The 18,949-nt window shown below is 44.2% G+C and overlaps 1 protein-coding gene across 7 annotated transcripts in view; it reads right to left on the bottom strand.

Moving 5' to 3' along the window:
- Positions 1–18,949, bottom strand: part of LOC132379349 (Kv channel-interacting protein 2-like) — a 523,353-nt gene that overhangs the window by 96,843 nt on the left and 407,561 nt on the right. The window lies entirely within an intron of this gene.

The raw sequence follows: 18,949 nt of genomic DNA, 5'->3' as shown, positions 1-18,949 counted from the left end.
CAGGACGCTGTCTGGATTAGAGTGCATGTCTCATGGGGATAAGGTGAGCGAACTATGGCGTTTCCCTTTGGAGGGAAGGAGGATGTGAGGTGACTTGATAGAGGTGTATAAGATTATAAAAGGCATAGAAAGAGTGGACAGCCAGAGACTTTTTCCCAGGGTGGAAACAGCTAATTTTACTAAGTGGTCATGACTTTAAGGTGTTTGGAGGAAAGCTTAAGGGGATGCCAGATGTAGTTTTGTTATACTGACTGTGGTGATTGCATGGAACACACTGGCAGGACTGGTGGTAGAGGCAAATACATTAGGCCAGGGGTTCACAATCCTTTTTATGCCATGGACATGTTTGCTGCTATTAATTTTCTCCAGCAACATTACCAAAGGAGATTAAGTGGTGCAGCCCAGAAGATGCTGGAGGAATTCAGAAGGTCAGGTATTGGAATGGAAATGGACCATCAATGATTTGAACCAAAACCTTCAGAGATGCTGCCTGACCCACTGAGATCCTCCAACACCTTTTCTATTGCTCCACATCCCAGCGTCTGCAGTCTCTGGTGTCTCCAGGCAAGCTGGGTACATTTTAGGGATACAGCTTGTTGGGAGCAGTATTGCTGCTCCTATGATATGACAGAAAACACACTTTAAAATTTACCTCAATGGCTAGGACTATCTTCTGTAATCAGTAGGACATGGTGAAGAATGTTGTTTCCATCTTTATTAATGGACATTCAATGGGTACTTTACAAACAGAGCTCTGTAATTTCATGGTTTATTAGAGTAAGGAACATTCTATACTGTTGGTCAAGAAGCTAAAGTGGCAAGAGAGATGGCATTAACGTTTCAGGATAAAGACTGTCAGAATTCAGAAAGAAGGAATCAAGTTAGCTTTATGTTGCAGAAAAGGTGCGGAAAAGGATGGGTAGGGCAACACCAGGATGGCTATGGGGATAATCTGTAAATTAGGCTATCTGCTTGAGGGGTTAAAGGGGCCATTTATTATCCCATGAACAAGATGACATTACTTAGGGGTGTTGTCCCCAGGACAACACCCAATTCTTCAGAGAAGTTTCCTTTGCCCACTCCATTCCCTCCCTGCAGCTGGAGACTAGGTCATTTCCCCTTTTCTGGTTCTGACAATGAGGCAACAGCTTAAAACATTAAACTGTTCCTCTCTCCACAGATGCTGCCTGACATGCTAAGTATTTTTTAAAAATTATTTTTAGCATTTTCTCTTTCCACTTCAGGCTTCCACCATCTGCGATTTTTCCCATTTTCACCTTCATTACCCTGACTGACACTGAAAGGACACAAAACTTGCTTCTCCTGCATTGAATTTTATGCAAGTCACCTTCACATTAAATATCTTCTGTCTCTACCCAAGCGTAGCTAGTGAAGGTATCCGCAGACTTTTGGATGAACATACTGTCGCCCAGGGATATTTAAACAGACACTGCGTCTCCAACCCCACTTATTGTTTTCCTCTTTCTCCACATTACTGCTAATTCCATTATATTTTCTGGTGGCTACAGTGTAAGTAAATGCAGTTCATTGATGCCTTTCAGCATGATATCCAGACGTGTTGTATCAGGCCTCCTGTCTAAACGTTTTAGCTTCAGACCTCCAGTTAAAGAGAAATCTTGTGCTCTGATCCCACTATTAAATAGGTGTCATAAGACCATAATGCATAGGAGCTGACTGAGGCTATTCATTCCATTATCGGTCCCATTCTCTTGCCTCCTCCTATTAACCTTTGATGCCCTTACTATTGAAACATATAGATTGAAACATATAAGATTATTAAGTGATTGGACTCACTGGAGGCAGGAAGCATGTTCCCGCTGATGGGTGAGTCCAGAACTAGAGGCCACAGTTTAAGAATAAGGAGTAGGCCATTTAGAACTGAGACGCAGAAAAACTTTTTCACCCAGAGAGTGGTGGATATGTGGAATGCTCTGCCCCAGAAGGCAGTGGAGGCCATGTCTCTGGATGCATTCAAGAGAGAGTTAGATAGAGCTCTTATAGATAGTGGGGTCAAGGGATATGGGGAGAGGGCAGGAACGGGGTACTGATTGTGTATGATCAGCCATGATCACAGTGAATGGCGGTGCTGGCTGGAAGGGCCGAATGGCCTACTCCTGCACCTACTGTCTATTGTCTACTAATCAAGAATCTATCAACCTCCGCTTTGAGTATACACAACGACTAGGCCTCCAGAGCTGTCTGTGGCAAAGAAATCCACAGATTCACCACCTTCTGGTTAAAGAAATTCCTCCTCGTCTCTGTTCTAAAGGAACGTCCTTCTGTTCTGAGGACATGCCTCTGTATTCGCTATGTTTCATCTCCAGTGAGTACTGGCCCAAAGCCATCAAATGCCCCTCATGTGTTAACCCTTTCATTCCCAGATTAATTATCGTGAACCTCCTTTGGACCCTCTCCAATGTCAGCACATCCTTAGACACGGGGCCCAAAACTGCTCACGATACTCCAGTTGTGGTCCAATCAATGCCTGGTAAAGCCTCAGCATAGCATCCTTGCTTTTATATTTCTAGTCTTATTATCAAACCTTCTGTTAAAGACAAAACCATTATTAGTCTTCTGGTTGAACAGTATATACTGAATTATTGACAATTATAGATTATTGTATTAAGAGCGAGCTCCATTATTGAGCCTAGTTATGACACCCATTTTTCTGGGGGATAGTCTTACCGATTTTATGGGGATAAGTGATGTATAAATTTGCTTTGCCTTGCCTACAACAGGGACTGTTCTGTGAAATGTATTTCAGTGACCGCTAAGGGCTTTGACACATCCTGAGGTCATGCAAAATGCTTCAGTAAGCTTGGGTGCCTTGGATATTGAAGACTGTCAAAGAGCTGGCTCTTAAGGGATATTTAGATCGGAGGGAAGAAGAGGCCAAGAGGCTCAGTGTGGGCATGATAATGCTGTTTCTAACCAAGGAGGCACAAGGGACTGCAGATGCTGCATTCTGGATCAACAACAGAGCAGGAGGAACTCAGCGGGTCAGTCAGCATCTGTGGTGGGGTGGGGGATGAACAGTGCCTGTTTCGTGTTGTGAAGGGTCAAGATGATGGACCTCAACCACAAACCAGAGTCTGCGAATCTCTGCAAGCCCGCTGGGGAGGTCAAAGCCCACCGTCTGCGAGCCCGAGTCTGAGTCCGCTGGAGGCCAGAGACTGAAGACGGCCTATGCTGGGGCTGGAAGACTGTGTGGGTGGGTGGGAGGGAAGAATGGGGCTTGTTTTACTTACTGCCTGTTACACAGCTGGTGTTTAGGGCAGCAACAAAGCTCCTCCATCTCCGTACTGTTGCGCAGAGATACAGAAGGATTCTTCATTGCTATTTCTGTAAGATTGTTTTTATCCAGTCACAGTTGTCAGCCTTGAGCTGAACCTCTGAGGACCAATGGACTCTTAGTCTGGCCTCTACCCTTTGACCTGTTTAGCATGGGTGACCCTCCCAAGAGCCAAAGCACAAGGCCCTGACTCCAGCCAACAAACCCTTCAACGAGGTTGTGATCCTCCTGGAAGGAAGCTTGTTTTGCTGTTGTTGTTTCGTTGCTTGCTGTGTTCCACTTTGTTGTGTTCTGTGTCGTTCTGCCGAGCGTGGTGGGCACACTACAGAATGTATGGCAACACTTGTGGGCTGACCCCAGCACACGCTGGTTGTGCTGGTTGTTAACACAAACAAACCATTTCACTGTACGTTTCAATGTACATGTGATAAGTCATTTATTTAATATTTTTATATATTTCTTACTAGAATTTATAATATACTTTATGTATTGCACTGTGCTGCTGCCTCAAGATAACAAATTTCATATGTCAGTGATAATAAATCTGATTCTGATAAATTTGAATCTTGAAATGTTGACTATCTATTTCCCTTCACAGATACTGCCCGATCCATTGAGTTCCTCTTTCTTTTTGATCATGTTTTCCTTCTGTGTTGTTAGGTGACACATGGAAGTTTGACAGGCCAACAGCTTGTGGATAGTGACACCCAAAATGTGGATTTATTTAGAAAATGGATTTGAAGTGTCTTGAAGGCAGATTGATAAGTTGCTTGTTCTGGAAGGAAGAGGCCAAGGTAAATTTTTCTTGACTACCAAGCTGCCTTGGAGAAAGTTCATCCTGCCCATGTGAAGCAGTGGCTTCCCGAACAGGGTTAGGAGTTTGGGAGGTCTTCTTCATATTTCACTAAGTTTATCCTCTGTGTTGAAGATTAAACACATGGAAGTTCAACAAATAAGCCTCAATCATCTCCCAGTGGACAGCTCTGTGGGAAGGTTTAGTCAAGTTCATGAAGGATGCCAAGGATTTGGTCCACCTATTGAGAGAGACAGTACTTAGAGGTATAGAGAATGAGAGGACAGTGTGACAGAGCACGAACAAGTGACTCAGAGTGAACGGATGATAGGCTAGATGTCTTACTCAACTGGAGAAGACACGGTGATAGCACAGATTTCTGATTGAACTGTCTAAAGGAATGTGAGGAAAAAGAGAGAGAAAATGTGCAGACAGCCACTGTTGACAAGAGTGTTGGCACCCTCTGCTGAGTAATTTCATTTACTGAGTTGTAATTATCATTCCCGGTAAATCAATAAGCTATTTACTATTTCTCAACCTTCTGGGTAATCTATGACCTTTCTTTGAAATTTTAAAGCTTTAGACAGCAATATACAGAGCCTGAGCACCGTCTCAGTGAAGAGAATAACTTGAAGTGAATGTCATAACCTGGACAACCTTTCACTCATTTGGACTTCAGAGCTGAGATTTTAATTAATTAATTAATCTACTGAGATGCAGCTTTGAACAGGCCCTTCTAGTCTTTCCGCTCTGTGCTGGCCAGCAGTCCCCAGTTTAACCCTCGATTAATCAAGGGACAACTTACAATAATCGATTAACACTACCAGCCAGGATGTCTTTGAACGTAGCAACCGGTGCATCTTTGCACTGTGGGAGGAAACTGGAGCACCCAGAGGAAACCCACACAGACACAGGGGAAACATACAAACTCCTTAGAGGCAGCAGTGGGAACTGAACCCGTGTCCCTGGTATCGTTAAGCGTTGAGCTAACCACTACGCCACAGTGCTGCCTGCCGAGATCTGCTGAGCAGGTGGGGGAAAGAGCTGAGTGAATGGGAGCTGAAACTTGATAGGGTGCAAGTGCAAATACTGGGATCAGTCCATTCCGAATTAGACTCAGAATCAGGATTATTTTCACTGAGATGTATGGTGAATATTTTGTTTTGTGGCAACAGTAGAGTGCAAGACATAAAAAATTACTATGATTACAATAAGAAACAAAATAAATAAACAGTGTAAAAGAGGAATAGTGAGGTAGTGTTCATGGACTGTTCAGAAATCTGAAAAAGGATCTAAAGCTTTTCCAGCTTTTATGGCAAATAAACTCCTCTCGGTACCTGTTCCCGGCTGGAAACCTGGAAAGAGTTTATTCATTCAGAAATCAGTTGATAGAGGGCAAGTGGCTCTTTCTAATATGTTGAGTGTGGGTCTTTGGACTCCCGTACCTCCTCCCTGATGGTAGTAATGAGCAGAGGGCATGTCCTGAGTGGCAAGGGTCCTTAAGGCAATCTTCATTCTTGAGCTGATTATTGACTTCATGAGGTGGAAACCAGAGGTCCGTGAGCCAGTCCTCGTCAAAGGATCAGAGGTGGAGAGGGTCAGCAACTTTTTAGAATTCCTTTGTATTATTATTTTGGAGGACTTGTCCTGACCCCAGTATGCTCATGCAATTATGAAGAGAACACAGTAGCGCCTCTACTTCCTTAGGATTCGGCATGACATCTAAAACTTTGACAAACTTCTATAGATGTGTGTTGGTGAATATATTGACTGGTTGCATCATGGCCTGCTATGGAAAGAGCAATGCCTTTGAATGGAAAATCCTACAAAAAGTAGCAGATATGGGTCATCACGGGTAAACCCTCCTCACCATTGAGCACATCTACATGAACCACTAGCACAAGAAAGCAGCATGGACCCCCACCACCCAGGCCATGCCCTTTTCTCACTGCTGCCATCAGGAAGAAGATACAGGAGCCTCAGGACTCACACCACCAGGATTAGGAGCAGTTATCACCCCTCAATCACCAGGCTCTTGAACCAAAGGGGTTAACTTCACTCACTCCATCACTGAACTGCTCCCACAACCTATGGATTCACTTTCAAGGACTCTTCATCTCATGTTCTCAATATCTATTGTCAGTTTATTATTATTATTTATTTTTGTATCTGCACAGTTCGTCGTCTTTTGCACATTGGTTGAACGCCCAAGTTGGTGGGATCTTTCACTGATTACATTATAGTTACTATTATAATATGGATTTATTGAGCATGCCTTGAAGAAAATGAATCTCAGGGTTGTATATGGTGATGTACTGAGTCGTACCAAGAAAATAAATTCTTATGGACTTTAAGGGGTTCGACCCAAATGTTGACAGTTTACTCTTTTCTGTAGATGCTGCCTGGCCTGCTGAGTTCCTCCAGCATTTTGTGTGTGTTACTTTGAACATTGCTTTATACAGAAAGGACCATATTCATATGGCATTATGAAGATAGCAAGCTGCTAGGAGAATTACTTACCTTGACCTCTTCCTCTCATCTCTCTCCTGCCCCTCTTTGTATCACACCACCGCTTCATCCTTCACCCTTGCTCTCCTTGACAACTCCTAGGATCTGCTTTCTGCTACCTGAGCAGCTGACATAGGTACAGGTGCCTTTGGCCCAGAGTTGCTGGTGAGCCTCACCAGGATGTTTTATCAATAGTGCTCTGCCTTGCTTTTTGGTTTGCTGCATCCCACCTAACCTGCAGGTCCCAATAGTAACAAACCTCCTCTGCAATCGGTTAGGTTGTGTGACCCACTCCTTCATTACGGGTCAACAGAGTCAATCCCAGGGCTACCTTCTGCCTCACCAATCACAGCCCTCTCCTCTGACCAACCAATCCCAGGAACCCCACCCCACCCCCCTGTCCAGCCAATCCCAAGGATCCCTCCAGCTGCCCAGTCAATTTCAGAGACCCTCTTACCCTGCTTATCCCAGACCCCACTTCAGTCTGCTCAGCCAATAGACACCCCTCTGCTAGCCAGTCCCAGTCCCCTCAATTTTGCCCAGCCAATCCAAGCCTCTGCATCCACTCTGTTCAGCCAATCCTAGGAAACCCCTGCCTGACTCTTCCCAGTCCCCCAGCAAATACCAGGCCTCCTCCTGTGCCCACCAATCACAGTTCTCTCTCTCTGTCCAGACAATCCTAGGTATCAGATTCATCTGTTTGCACAGCACTCCCAGTAAACCAGACCAATTGGTGGAAAACAGCAATAAAGCACTTTACACCAAAGAATACAGGTACATACTGATAGAAAAAACAGCTCTTAATGTAAAACACTACATAGCAATGCTTTAATGGCATTTTAAATAGTATAAAAATATAAAAACATACTTATGTAAATTAATCTAGCCACATCTGCAGAAAATAATATACTTATAACATTTACAATTGAAGAAAGAAATTCTCTACCATATTTAGGCTGTCTTGTTTCTGACACGGCTAAGATTTTTAGAAACTTCTCCAACAATTTAGTTTGGGCTTTATCTATCCAAGTAATTTATATTGTACACCGACGCAGTTTAGGGTGTCATCTGTCTTATTGCCACCAGCAACATTGTCCCATTATCTAAGTCATTTGTAAACACGTTTGTCCCAGCCACACATGATACATCTGAGCTGTCCATTACACCATTTGTCTACCCCCTGACAACCACCTGGTTCCCAAGCCAAATGCCTCCAAGCCCAGCTTTTTCTGGTGAGACACGTGGCTTGGGCAGGCAGGGAGGAGGATAAAGGCAGGTTCACAAAGTTTCCGAGCTGTAAAACTGGAAGCGTGGACCAAGAGGGCTTGGTCTTCAGTGATAAACGGGAACAATTCTCCCTTTGTGATGCAACAGGGTTAATTCCCAGATTTCAATTCCCTTGGCAACCCAACCAGACTCATAAAGTTGGAAATATGCACAATCCTCACACTTTATGTCAACCTGTGAATCTTCAGGCCTTGTCACTCAGGGATATTATTCTGTGACTGTTCTGTAACTATATCTGCTGTGTGTGCTATATGTACTGTATTTTACACCTTGGCCTCAGAGGAACAATAATTCATTTAGCTGCATACATGTGTATGGTTGAATGTCAATAAACTTGAAATGCATAGGATCAGAGGGCTGTTTTCCTAAGGATCATAACATCTTAGAACTTAGAACAGTACAGGCCTTTCAGCTCATTACTTTCCAACCTACTCCATGATCAATATAACCCTTCCCTCCTACATGAGACTCTATCATCCACGTGTCTGTCTGCCTCTACTACCACCTCTGGCGGTGCACCCACCTCTCCCTTTGCAAAAAACTTACTTCTGGCCTCCCACCAAGGTAGGTACAAGGTGATAAGAGGCATAAATCGAATGGATAGCCAGAGACCCTTTTCCCAGAAAAATATCTAATAATTGTAAGATGATTGGAGGAAAGAATAGTGGGGATTTCAGAAGTAAGTTTTTTTTCCACACAGAGAGCGGTGGGTGCGTGGAATGCCCTCCCAGGGGTGGTGGCAGAGGCAGAGACGTGAGGAACATTTAAAGAAACTCTTAGATGGGCACATTGATGAAAGTCAATTGGAGGGCTATGTGGGAGAGAAGGTGTAAATTGATTGTACAGTAGATTAAATGGGCAACACAACATTGTGGGCCGAAGGGCCTGTACTGGGCTGTAGTGTTCTATGTTGTATGGTCTATACTTGGACTGACAGAGAAGACATGGGTTACATGGGGGAGAGAAGGGAAATGCTTGTCGTAGGATCACTCTATGATGAAAGCAGAGTGAACAATATGACATATATGGATTTTAGTAAGACATTTGACAGGGTTCTATGTTCTAAACTTTCCTCCTGTCACATGCAAAGGATGTCTTCTGGTATTAGCCCTGGGGAAAAAGGCACTGGTTCTCTATTCTACCTATGCCTATCATAATCTCATGCATCACTATCAAGTTGCCTATCATCCTACTTTGCTCCAAAGCTTGCTCAACTTTGCCATATAAGACGTGTCCCCTAATCCAGACGGCATCCTGGTAAACCTCCTCTGCACCCTTTCCAAAGCCTCCACATCCTTCCTATAATGAGGCAACCAGAAGAAAACACAAATACTCCAAGAGTGATTTAACCAGGGTGTTACAGAGCTGCAACATTGCCTCATGGCTCTTGAACTCCATCCCACAACTGATGAAAGCCATCAAACATATTTTAACCACCTTCATAGGATCATGATGAGACAAACTGAGTTTACATTATAAATAGGAGTGAATATAGGCCATTAAAGTCTTCCCCACTATTCATCAACACCACGACCAGTCTTCTACATGCAAGCCAATTTCCATCATGATTTCCATGTTCACTGACATCTGTTTTGAATGTACTCTGTGACTGAGCCTCCATGGGGTAGAGAATTCCAGTGATTCATCATCCTTTGAGTGAAGGAAGTTCTCTTCATCTCATTCCTACCCCTTATTTAAGAACATAAGAAATAGGAGCAGGAGTAGACCATCTGGCCCGTTGAGCCTGCTCCGCCATTCAGTAAGATCATGGTTGATCTGGCCATGGACTCATCTCCACCTACCTGCCTTCTCCCCATAACCCTCAATTCCCCTACTATGGAGAAATCTATCCAAACTTGTCTTAAATATATTTACTGACATAGCCTCCACTGATTCACTGGGCAATAATTCCACAGGTTCACCACTCTCTGGGAAAAGCAGTTCCTCCTCATCTCCGTCCTAAATCCACTCCCCCAAATCTTGAGGCTATATCCCCTAGTCCTAGTCTCAAATGTTGGTGGAAACAACTTTACTGCCTCTATCTTAACTATCCCTTTCATAATTTTATATGTTTCTATGAGATCTCCTCTCATTCTTCTGAATTCCGGCAAGCACAGTCCCTGGCGACGCAAACTCTCTTCATTTCTGAAATCAAGATTTCGTCTCTTGGGACTATATCTCGAGTTCCATTTGTAACGACACATTGTACCATCTGAGCAGGTCAGGAAGGTCAGGGGTTCACACTTCATGCCTGGGATGCAATGACAGATGTCAAGAGGAGGTTTCTTCTCTGAAGGAATTGGAATTGGAATTGGTTTGAAGATGAGCTTTTATTTGTTACTTGTAGAATGAAAAGCATCATCTGCATCAACGACCAGCACAGTGGTAGGGTTGTGCTGGGGACAGCCTGCAAGTATTACCATGTTTCTGGCACCAACATCGCATGCCTTTGATTTACTACCCTAACCTACACGTCTTTAGAATGGTGGAGGAAACCACAGCGTCGCGGGTAAGTGTAAAACCATACTGGCAGTGGCAGGAATTGAACCCGGGTCATGGGCACTGTAAATTGTTACTCCTTCATCATTGTCACATGTACTGAGGTACAGTGAAAAGAGAAAAGGATTGTGGCTTCTGGGATACCTTGCCTTTTTCTGAAGTGATCCTCAACTCATGGGCTTCTTTCTTCCAAAGAATTGCGCTGCCCAGCCAATTTAACCCACCAGCCCAGTACGTGTTTGGAGTGTGGGAGGAAACCAGAGCATCTGGAGGAACCCCATCTGGTCAGGGGGAGGACATATAAACTCCTTACGGACAACGGCAAAATTGAACTCTGAACTCCGATTCCCTGAGCTGTAACAGCATTGCACGACTGCAACGCCGCTCTGGTTTCCAGTAGGAGATCGGATCACTTTGTAGAGGAGGTCAGTGCGTGACAGAAATCACAGTCAGTGTGATCTCATGGACAGGCTAATGGGTCTGAGGAGGAAATTCACAAACTTATTTTCCTTACCTACCCAGGGTTTTTGTCTTTCCTAAGACATCCCTTGGTCCCAGATGTAGAGGGTAGTTTACCAAATGGCAACACAATCAGCATTTTGTTAAAGTGGCATCATGCTAACAGTCCAGGGAATGCATTGTCAGATAGTTCTGATTTTTATTTTTATTATTTGGAGTACAACACAGTAACAGGCCCTTCCACTCAGCCCGTGTCAGCCAATTACTCCCATGCGAACAATGAACCAACTCACCCCCAGCTTTGTTCCTGACCTCTGGTGCTGACTGCGTTAATTTTGCTTTCCCCGTGACTGATGTGTTTTCCCCTGGGTGCTCCAGTTAAATACCCACTTCAAGTTGCCCCTCTATGGGTGTGGGTGGCCACAGAATCAAAAGAGAAGTAATGGAGATGTGAGAAAGTGCAGGATGGCTTGGGTTGATGGGAGCTAGCACACATTACATAGGCCTCATGGTCTCCTCTATTTTAATAGCATCTGACGATATTAAGCCCTGGACTAGTTTATATTTCATTTTGTCCTGCTTGTTTAGATTTAAATTTATTTATTATTAATCAATTGTATATTGACACATAGAGTGAAATGCGTCATTTGTGTTAATGGCCAACACAATCTGAGGACATGCTAGTGTTGCTAGTAATGATTAGGGTTGTGCTGGTTGGCTCCAGAACCAAATAGTTGAAGGGAAGGAGCCTTGTGGTGTGGAACTTCAGGCTTCTGAACCTCCTGCCCGACGGCAGCTGAGAGAAGGTGGCATAGGTCAAGTACTGTGATGGGGAGGGTCGGTCTGAATGTTAATTGAAATCAAGGCGAGATCATTACAGATTAGGAAGCAGTTTATGCGACAGAGGAATGAAACCTGGTTCATTGTCTATTTATATTTAGATGTACAGCAGACTATCTGTAGTGTGTTCAGTATTAGATTAGATTAGATTCAACTTTATTGTCATTGTGCCGAGTACAGATACAAAGCCAATGAAATGTAGTTAGCATCTAACCAGAAATGCAAAGAATAGTGTTATTTACAAAATAACTGCAAATAAAAAGTGCTACAGCACACAAATATAAAAGTACGGAGACAGTACAATATGGGTGCAATACTGCTTAGCGTTGTGATGTGAGGTTCAGCAGGGTCACAGCCTCAGGGAAGAAGCTCTTCCTGTGCCTGCTGGTGTGGGAGCGGAGGCTCCTGTAGCACCTACCGGATGGGAGGAGAGTAAAAAGTCCATGGTTAGGTTGAGATGCATCCTCGATAATGCTTTTCGCCCTGCCCAGGCAGCATTTATGGTAGATGTTCTCAATGGTGGGCAATTGGGTGCCGATAATCCGCTGGGCAGCTTTCACCACCTGCTGGAGTGCTTTACGGTCCGATACGGGGCAATTGCCGTACCACACTGAGATGCAGTTGGTGAGTATGATCTCAATGGTCGAGCGGTAAAAGTCCAACAGCATCCTGGGGCAGAGGTGAGCTTTCTTGATGCTCCGCAGGATTTGAGTAATATTGCAAATATATTGTTTACATAACTCATTATGGGTTATACGTAAGAAATACACGAATGCCATTACACCACTACCCCATTAGTGGGCCTTGCTAAAGAACAAACTAAGCAGACACATATCCCCAGGTTACATAACAGTAACAGGCCCAACGAGCCTGCACTGACCAATTACACACGTGACCGATTAACCTAGTAACCCGTACAACTTTGGAATGGGGGACGAAACTGCAGCACCCACCAGAAACAACTCACACTGTCACGGCAAGAAGATGCAAACTCCTTGCAGACAGCGGCGGGAGATGTACTGGTGCTGAAGTGGTGTTACGCTAACTGTGACGCCACCGAATCACCAAATCTCTGCTTGCGAGATGCCGCGTGAGTGAACCTTCTTTTACCTCCTGTCAACGTTCTGAAGGAGGCAGGCTGCGTCATGATATCCTCTGGAATCTATTCATCAGCATTCAAACCAGTAAACCAAGATCAGGCACCAGAGTCAAGGTCTCTGGGAATGAGCACCAGTTATGACATCGCCAAATGAGTCCCACACTGATGCCAGATTGCTGGTGGGATTCAAGTGCCTGGAGGACAAGGAGGTCACTGAAAGGTCCTGGAATCAATTAATTATTGAATCATCTTGCCCATTGCCTGGGACTTCCAGAGAATGATCTGATATTTATCAGTGATTGTTCCTACACAGGATGGAAATAGACCTGTGCATTATTTATCTGTAGAAAGCTCACAGGTTCCAGCATCCAGCAACTTTCAGTGAAAAGGGCAGCCTGCAAGGGACGGCTCACAAATCTGAGATGTCTCTCAAAGGGCGACAATTTCTGAATCCTTGAGAGGCAGTGACGAGGCAAAAATAACATATTAACTTACCAGTGCACATTGTTGCAGGTTAGATAAGGAACAAATTGCCTTCTATATTCACCCTCCCAGGGTAGGGACATAGAGTGAAGCTCCCTCTACACTGTCCCATCACACACTCCCAGGACAAGGACAGCATGGGTTAGATACAGAGTGAAGCTCCCTCTACACTGTCCCATCACACACTCCCAGGACAGGGACAGCACGGGTTAGATACAGAGTGAAGCTCCCTCTACACTGTCCCATCACACACTCCCAGGACAGGGACAGCACAGGCTAGATAGAGTGAATCTCCCTCTACACTGACCCATCACACACTCCCAGGATGGGGACAGCATGGGTTAGATACAGAGTGAAGCTCCCTCTACACTGTCCCATCACACACTCCCAGGACAGGGACAGCACGGGTTAGATACAGAGTGAAGCTCCCTCTACACTGTCCCATCACACACTCCCAGGACAGGGACAGCACAGGTTAGATACAGAGTGAATCTCCCTCTACACCGTCCCATCACACACTCCCAGGACAGGGACAGCACGGGTTAGATACAGAGTGAAGCTCCCTCTACACTGACCCATCACACACTCCCAGGACGGGGACAGCATGGGTTAGATACAGGGTGAAGCTCCCTCCACACTGTCTCATCAACAACTCCTCCTGCCAACCACAGATGGAATGGACATCTGCTTTGCAAACTGGTTTAGGTGATAATGAATGAAATGTGTATCACAACATTCAGTGGTCAAAGTTCAAACTACCAAAGTATGCAAACCATATACAACCTTGAGATTCAGCTTCATATTGAAGATATTGTCATCCTATTGAAAGATACTATAAATAATTATGAAAGAGACTATTGTATTAAAGCCCATTCACGTCCTCATCTTCAGCCTGAATGTCAGACTGCTCCTTTGAAGTCCCTGATAATTAGTCCTTCAGAATGGAAGTGTGGTGGGAGTCAATGTTGGAACGCAGGGGACTTTTCAGCAGGTTATTTATAGCACATCTCTGGAAATATTCCCCATTGTGATTCATACGCTTGCAGACAAGAAGCAGTGGACCGGAGCTGTATGTTACGCAGCCTAATATCAGCCCCAGCCAGTGAGTCAGTGACAGGAACAACCTCTGCAACCTGCTCTGATGTGTAAATCCCAATTACTTCTGTTCATGGAGGCAACTGAGACAGTGGAGGGAGTCCCCAAAGTGCAGAGGGGGACACTGATGTACCAGAGGCACATCCAAGAGGTTAATCTCATCCACACAAAAAACTCATGAAAATAGCATGAGTAGGCCGCAAGCATTTTCTGCCATTCAGTATTTAAGTCCCCGATTCTTTTTCTGTGCCGGATTTCTATCGCTCTTAACCCCTGACCTTTCAAAATATTATCTAAATCGACTTTAAATTCTTCGATTAAACTAGTCTCCACAACTGTTTGGGGGAGAAACTTTCAGAGATACATGACTCCCGGAGCAGAAATTGTTAAAACCAACTCCGTGCCTGGTGATGATGTCTGCTCATTTGATAATCAGAGCAAGATTTCTCTGGAGTGTAGAAGTCTGAGGGGCATCAGGAGGGGCCTAGAAAAGGTTCCTGTAAAAGGGTAGGGGAATCTAAAGAAGGGTTTAGAGAGGGTGTAGAAGAGGATGCTGCCTGAATTAGAGAACATGTCCTATGAAGATAGTTTGAGTGATCTACAGCTTCTCTCTTTGGAGTGAAGAAGGATGAAGGGGGACTTGATTTTTATTTTATTTTAATTATTTGGAGATACCCGCAGAACAGGCCCTTCAAGCTGTGTCACCCGGCTGCCTATTGATCTGACCCTAGCCTAACCATGGGACGACTTACAATGACTAATTAACCTATTAACTAGTACGCCTCTGGACTGCGAGAGGAAATGGGGGCAGCTGGAAGGAGCACATGCGCACAGGAAGGAATGTACCAGCTTGTTTCCAGGGAGGCCAGAACTGAACCCCGACGCCCGAGTTGTTGTAGTGTTTGTTAACTGCAAAGCTATGGTGGCACCCTGTAGAGGGGTTCATAGAAAAGTTCAGCACAGAAACAGGACCTCTGGCCCATCTAGTCCATGTCCAACCGTGGAAGTGTCTAACGTGAATGGGCATAATTTTAAAGTGACTGGAGGAAAATATGGGGGGAGAGGGGTGTTGTCGGAGGTAAGTTGTTTTAACACAAGAAGTGGTGGGTGCATGAAATGTGCTGACAGGGGTGGTGGTACAGGCAGATACATCAGGGCCATTTAAGAGACTCAGATAGACACATAGATGATAGAAATATTGGAGGACAATGTAAGAGGGAGGGGTAAGGTTGATTTCAGAGTAGTTTATAAGGTTGGCACAATATTGTGGGCTGAAGGGTCTGTACTGTGCTGTGGTATTCTATGCTGTATGTCTACAACTCAGAAACACCATCTACCTGCACCAGTTTCCTCCCATTTCCCACCAAAGTTCACAGGACGTAAATATGGTAACCAATGACCAACAAGAGTTACGATAGTTGTGTAGGCTGCTGTGTACCATCTGTGGATTGTATTCTTCTTCTTCTTCCATTTCCAGCAGTTTAGACGCATCTAGGCGTATTACTGCCTTCCGCAGGATGTATAATTATTTACAGAGTTTCAAGAAACTCGAATTCTTGAGTATACGCTAGTCGCATGTAGAAACAGAATAATAAGCTTTTCAATCAGATGGTGGTTCTCTTAGTGGCCAAACAAAGATTTAACAGAGAAACAAAATACATTTAAGTCAGACAGCCTCTTGAACAATATGCTTCTCTCAATTTTATATCGATTACAACTCAGCAAAATATGCTGAACTGTCTCTGGACTACCACAGTCACATAATCTAGTTGGATATCTTCCTATTACCTTTAAGTGATAGTTTAGCCCACAATGCCCCAACCTAAGTCTTGTTAATTTCACAATATCTCTACGATTTAAAGAATAACAGTCTGAGACCTTTTTAACAAGTGGGCGACTAGAAAAAAAATCCCTTCCCTTTAATTCATTTTTCCAATCCCCCTGCCATTGCTTCTCTATGAATTGTATTGCTGCGGTTTTCTAAATTGTTCCAGTCACTCTTCCTGAAGCAGCAACCACTACCTGCAAGATGAGCAAAGGCAGCTTGTGTGGAGACCACTGACTCCTGCAGGTTCTTCAGAACGTACACCGCCCTGTCTGGGAAAACTGCTGTTTCATTATCTTTGCTGTGTCCAAGACCTGAACAACTCAATATTTCAAGCAGCACACACAAAATGCTGGTGGAACGCAACAAACTCAATATTTCCCCTTTTCCTGCCTACTTATTCAGAAAGAATGGAAGCAGTTTCATCAGAATAATGGTGAACAAAAACAGATGCACAAGAGATTCTGCAGATGCTGGGAATCTGGAGCAAGACTCTCAAAATGCTGAAAGACCTCAGACAGCATCTATGGAGGGAAATAGACAGGTGATGTTTCCAATTGAGGCCCTTCAACTGGATTGCATGGGGAGATAGCTTGTATAAAAAGATGGGGGAAGGGTTGGAGCAAAGAGCGAGTAGTACGTGCATCCAGGAGATGGTGGGGGGCGTGGCACAAGTAGGAAGGAGGGAGGAGGAGAGTGGGAACGATACAAGAAGCTGGGAGGTGATAGGCAGAAGTGACAAAAGAGTGGTGATGGGATCTGATTGGAGAGGACTCTGGAATGAAGGGAGAGGAGATGAGGAGGGGAACCAGCCAGAGGATTGGGTGGATGATGGGCAGGGAGGATAAATGGAAAAGGTGGAAGAGGGAGCTGAAAGTGACGTTCATGACATCGGGATGTATACTTCCAAAGCAGAGTAGGAGGTGCTGTTCTTCTAATCTATGCCTCACTTCAGTTTGGCCATAGAGGTGGCTGTGACAGGCATGCTGGTGTGGGAATGGGAAGTGGGATTAAAGTGGGAGGACTCAGGTGTTAGGACTCAGATGGAGTGAAGGTACCTGACAAAATCAAGATCATAGAGTGCTCCCACTGTGCACACAAAAAGATCCCACAAATGGCAATGTAATAGATAGGCGATCAATCTTGTTTTACGGTGATGTTAGATGAAGGATAAATAGCCACTTTATTGGATACCTCCTGTACCTAGTAAAATGACCATTGAGTGTATGTTTGTGATCTTCTGCTGCAGTACTTCCACTTCAAAGTTCAACGTGTTGTGCATTCAGGGACGTTCTTCTGCACACCACTGTTGCAACCTGTGTTACTGTCGCCTTCCTGTCAGCTTGAACCAGTCTGGGCATTCTCCTCTGACCTCTCTCATTAACGAGGCATTTTAGCCCATAGAACTGCCACTCACTGTATGTTTTTTTTTAATTTTTCACACCATTCTCTGTAACCTCTAGAGTCTGTTGTACAAGAAAATCTCAGAGGATCAGCTGGCTTTGAGATACTCAAGTCACCCCACCTGGCACCAACAATCATTCTATGGTCAAAGTCACAATTCTTCCCCATTCTGATGTTTGGTCTGAACAACCGAATCTCTTGACCATGTCTGCATGCTTTTATCTATTGAGTTGCTGTTACATGATTGGTAGATTGGATATTTGCATTTATGAGCAGGTGTACCTGATAAAGTGGACACAGAGTTAACAGACCCAGAAAAATAAAATTTTCAACTCTTTTTCAAAATAAGTTCTGCTAGTTCCCATGAGAGAGCAAACTGTGCACAGGAACATCTTGAAGTTCAAACAATATTCAGCATTATCCTAACCCAGAGCTCCATGAAAGTGTTTTTTACAGACTCAGTGCCACACAGCCAACAGATAGAAGCCATTCGGCTCATTGTGTGTGAGATGCAAAGGTTAAATTGGAGTACCACACACCTCATGTGAAAACCCATACTGTCCAATAAAAGATACAAACAGAAGGAAGAAGTTAACCCTTCCCACACTCCTGGCTTCACCTATCACCTTCCAGCTAGCCTCTTTCCCGTACCCCCCTTCACTCTTTTATTTGGGCTTCTTACCCCTTGCTTCTCAGTCTTGAAGAAGGGTCTCTGCCTGAAATGTCGACCGTTTATTCTTTCCCATAGATGCTGCCTGACCTGCTGAGTTCCTCCAGTGTTTTGTGTGACACTGAGACACATTAACTGCTCCTGTTGTGTGTTGCCAGGCTAAATCTTACTTGATGTATTGATGAACGTGTGCACATTTAAACTCTCCATCTTTATCCGTTCAATTATAGCTTGATTTATTGACATTCAATCGCACTCATCTAAAATTAATTTTCACTATGATTTGAAGGCATTGATATTAAACCTGCCTTGTTTAACTTGAGAAGAAAGTTAATTGACTGATGATGACTTACAACTTCTGCCCAAGTTTGTGCATTGTTGATCTCTGAGGTCCTCAATAATTAGAGAATGCTTTTTCCAGCTTTATTCAACATCTAACCTGTGCTGTCCCTACTCTGGGAATGTGAGATGCGATAGTGCACAAGGAGCTCCACTCTGTAGCTAGACAATATGACCATAAGACATAGGAGCAGGATTGGGCCAGAAATCGAGTCCTCTCTGCCATTCTATCTTGGCTGATCTATTATCCTTCTCAACTCCTTTCTCCTGCCTTCACCCCGTAACTTTTATTGCTCTTATTAATCACAAACTTATCAAACTACACTTTAAATATA

This window comes from Hypanus sabinus, chromosome 22, assembly GCF_030144855.1.
Source record: "Hypanus sabinus isolate sHypSab1 chromosome 22, sHypSab1.hap1, whole genome shotgun sequence".
NCBI classification, from domain to species: domain Eukaryota; kingdom Metazoa; phylum Chordata; class Chondrichthyes; order Myliobatiformes; family Dasyatidae; genus Hypanus; species Hypanus sabinus.
This window is presented reverse-complemented; position numbering and strand designations above follow the sequence as displayed.